The 4,333-nt window shown below is 43.4% G+C and overlaps 1 pseudogene; it reads right to left on the bottom strand.

Moving 5' to 3' along the window:
- Nucleotides 1–1,546: 1,546 nt before the first annotated feature.
- On the bottom strand, nt 1,547–3,703 carry LOC120987015 (annotated as a pseudogene).
- Between the last annotated feature and the right edge of the window lie 630 nt (nt 3,704–4,333).

Here is a 4,333-nt window from a genome sequence, read left to right as displayed (position 1 = left end):
GATGTCAGGGCAGTCAGGTGCCAGCCGCAAGGTGAGTCAGGGGTCACCACCTTTCCCTCTCCCTTGGGCAGGGCTTTCCATTTTCCCTCCCTGTGCGTGACGCCGGTTATTACAGATGGCTTCTATGGTCAGACAGTTAACCGCTTTCAAATAGCGCCAAGAAAGTGCCGAACACTGAACCCAAACTTTTACTGAAATGTTTAGCTGCGGGTCCGGGGTCCAAAAATCCTAAACTTTACAGTTCGGGTTCGCTCAACCCTAATGACAACCAAAGATACAGCTGTTATATGGATGATGTTGATCCTTGGTGCCCAGTTTAGGACTGAACCTATCAGCGAACCAGGTCCTTCATCAGGAGTCATATAACAAGATGCTCCGTGGTTCTTATTGATGGAGAAGAAGATTTGATCTCAGAGAATCTTTGTGAAGTTTAGATCCAAGGATATCCGTTGAATGGAACTACAATATATCCCCAAATTTAGCTTGGAGAGGTGCAATAATTGTATATTGTGCATGTGAACAGAGCTCACAGCAATAGTGGCATGATTCATGCCAATATCCGCTCTAACCTGCATGCCAAGGTCATTGGACACAGAATCCATGTGATGATGTACCTTTTCAGGATCTAACATTTTGATACAAATAAACGACTAATATGGAAAGATTCATGGACGGAGTTCCAGGAAAGACAATACATAGAAACATAGAATGTGTCGGCAGATAAGAACCATTTGGCCCATCTAGTCTGCCCAGAAGTCCTAATGGAAATGAGTACAAAAGTAACCAACCCTAAGACTGGGGCTGCACAGAGGGTAAAACAACACAAAACATCATGAAAATCACGGTCATACTGCGACTCCTGTTTGGGTATAGGAAATCACAAGCAACCCTGCAACAAACAGAACATCTGACACAGAAATGTTCATGGATGAAATGATACAACATTATGTTATATGACAGGTAGACAACGCCCGAGTCAATGATAAAGTGCAAGATTACAGGGCCATACATAGTCTCAAGCTGATTACAATGACTGATTTCAACCAAATCGATTGTTGGCTGGGTGAAATTTAACAATGAATGTTCATTTTAGCCTACCAATCAATGACAGGCCATCATAGCCTCAAAAGTAGTCAGCCATGTGTAAAATTTTAATCTGAAAGTGGCCAGCCCGTGAACCGTCTTTATGTGGACATTCCCAGAAAGATCATTAGTCGTTGAGCGGGTGTCAGTGAACATGGCCAATATGGAATATCGGGTATGGCTGCATCGGTCGGAATGATTGTTCAACCTTCACCCTACATCTAATGTTTGGTCACCTTTAGTGGAGGCATCTGAGTGCCTGTCGTTCACAGTCATATGGTGCACATCCTCCATCTAAGACAAGTTTAACAAATGCAGGGTCCCTAGGCTGTCCAAATATACAGCAGCATGCAAATTTCTTATCTATAGTGCAGCACTTCAACATCATATTCCACTGGATATGAACATTTACCACATTGTAAGTGCAGTAAAATTCCTTAGATTTAGATTTAATAAATGGACTTAAAAATGCGCTAGACCATCAAATATTCTGGATTATGGGATGGTCATAGAACATGTAGGCAGAGATCCTTCCGGATGGAAATGAAATGCTGTTTGAGGACTCTTATGCAGGGGTAGATTGGCCATAGACCTTACAGGGAAATCTCCCGGAGGGCCGATGCCCAGGGCGCCGGGCAGTGGAAGTTTATGGGGATGAATTTTGTGCTGCTGGCAGTATTTTGTGATGAACTGTGGTATTTGGCTCTGTTGGGTGGTATAATGTTCCACAATATGGTATTGCTGGCCCTGCCTTCCATCAATTTGGACCCAACAAAACGGTGTCACTTTTTGTATTTTTTCCAGGTCCACTTTAAGTTCCCAGTCCGACCCTGCTCTTATGAACCGCCTCTGTCTGCTGTCATACTTTTAGTCATGTAAAGTCACATGGTTCTACGTTAAAAAAGAGGTGCAGGATTATCAGAATGATCTGATGCTGGACTAATGAAATTTGATTGTATTTCACTGCGTTTTCTTCTGCTCCCATATTACTGGACAGTCGCTTGCTTGGTGGCCATAGATCCGTGTCTTGCAGCATCCATAAGTAACCATGCAGTAACCATGTTTTAATGATCTCGCTAACAGCAAAAATAAATAGATTTTTTTTTCCTTCTTAAAATAGAATTGTTTCTGCAATAAATAAAATCTTTACTAAAATAAAACTTAAAATGACACTCCAGGTTTACAAGCTCTGCCCATAACACATCCTTTTGTTTTTGAAGCATAGATCATCTTCATCTTTGTTCTTCAGATCTCCATTTTCTGCAGACATGGAAGCCTGTGTGTTACTGGTACTCGCCCTGTGGGGATTTTGTTGCCAACTATATTTACCAACACCCCTGAGTGCAGAGAATTTCATGTAGGATATATCGGCCTTCTTTTTACCACTGTCCATGTCTCCAGTATAGATCTGCTTGATGCCAGCACCTTTAATCAGGGGAACACACTCATCACATGGGCATTTTGTCACAAAGATCATGCTCTGTTCATCAAGATTAATCTCCTGGCACCTGAATGTGATAGCATTCTGCTCTGCATGAATAATGTACCGAAACTTGATTTCTCTGTCTTTCCTGTTGTCATCCATGTGTGGAAAATCAGCATATTCCGAGCCCACAGGGAAAGCATTTTATCCACACCCAATAAAGTACATGGACCCCGTCCAATCACAATCCAGTTAGCTAGATTTCCGCTCTGCCCGAATAACGGCACCAACTCCAATTTTGTGATCTTCAGTTCGATACGCCAGTAGTCGTGCTTGTATTATACAGTGCTGTGCAATTTCTTGGGTAAGTCACTGTTGGTGGCTCCCATCACTGGTCTTACTGAGGTAGAAACCAAAATTTGAGTAGTTGGGAACACTAGCTGCAACAGTAGCAAGAATGAGGACAAGATCCTTCATGTTCTGCCTCAGGCAAATGAAATATGGGTCCTCACACAGATTTTCCAATCCCATCAACCTCAGAATCTCTTTGTGCATGTCTTCATTGAAGATTAAAAAAAGCGATTCATACTCCTTAACCTGTTCCTGACGATACTCATAGAACGCGCTTCTAGTAAACTCAGGTTCTATCCTGGCGATCTTCTGTATAAAGTCACATTTCAAGGATGTCTCTTCCACAAACTGCACCATGTAGCAAGCCAATGGCTGCAAGAGCACACACACATGAGCTCAACTGTTCGATTTCCACCTCTCTACCGCCTTGTCATGAAGCCTTTCTTGTTGTAAGCTCATCTCTGGATCTGAAGGCCAGTATGAGATACGGTTTACACCAGCATTCACAATCATTTTCAGGCAAGTAGAGCAATGTTTTCTGGAGAAATAGAGATCACAATCCTTGAGTCTTGAGCCGTGCTTTATCACTGCAATCTGACCGGCATGAAGCTCGCTGCTGGAGCAGTGGAGGCCAATAATCTTCATATTCCTTACAACTACAAGCCCCGTCTTCTTTATCTGCTGGGGTTTCTTTTTGTCCTGAGCATCTTTAGGAGATGGAAAAACCTCCATCCACTGGATTAGTAGTGTGAATAAATTAATTTTAGAAAGCCTTGGGACTTGACCCTGCATGCTGTCAGTCTTTGTCACGGTGGAGAAGCAGGCGGACTCCTGGCTCCTGTACATGGGGTGAGCCGGGTGTCGTCCTCCCTGCTATACTTCTGCATTACAGCAAGCCAGACAGATTACACATCGGCTGCCATACACTTGACAGCTGTCACTTGTCTTCTCGGACAGTAAGAGCTGAATCTGCACCACGGAGGTCAGTGACAGCCGCCATCTACTAGGAGACCAAATTCACCAGTGATGGAAATTGTAATCTCTGCCAAAATGGCCGCCCAAGAAATATCATGTCCACCAAAATATGTAGTTTTTATTTGAAGGAAGTCTCTTTCTTTCCATCCACACGGATGAGCGAACGTCCGTGTGGATAGAAAGGGAGAGACTTCCTTCAAATAAAAACTATATATTTTGGTGGGCATATTTCTTCTGACCTTTTTCCCAGTTATGTCTATAGTTGGACTGTCACGGAACCATGAACCAGACGTACAACAAGAGATAAGTGAAAATAAGAAGGCTTTATTGAAGATAAAGCTGTAAAGCAAAAGTCCAAACGGATGGTGAAACCGAGCAGAGTCTTTGCGAAGCCAGAGGTCAGGAACCAGAAGGGTAGTCAGACGAAGCCAGGATCAGGAACCAGCAGGGTAGTCAGACGAAGCCAGGATCAGGAACCAGCAGGGTAGTCAGACGAAGCCA

This window comes from Bufo bufo, chromosome 1 (assembly GCF_905171765.1).
Source record: "Bufo bufo chromosome 1, aBufBuf1.1, whole genome shotgun sequence".
Classification (NCBI taxonomy): domain Eukaryota; kingdom Metazoa; phylum Chordata; class Amphibia; order Anura; family Bufonidae; genus Bufo; species Bufo bufo.
The sequence above is the reverse complement of the archived record's forward strand: the minus strand, read 5'-3'. Positions and strand labels throughout refer to the sequence as shown.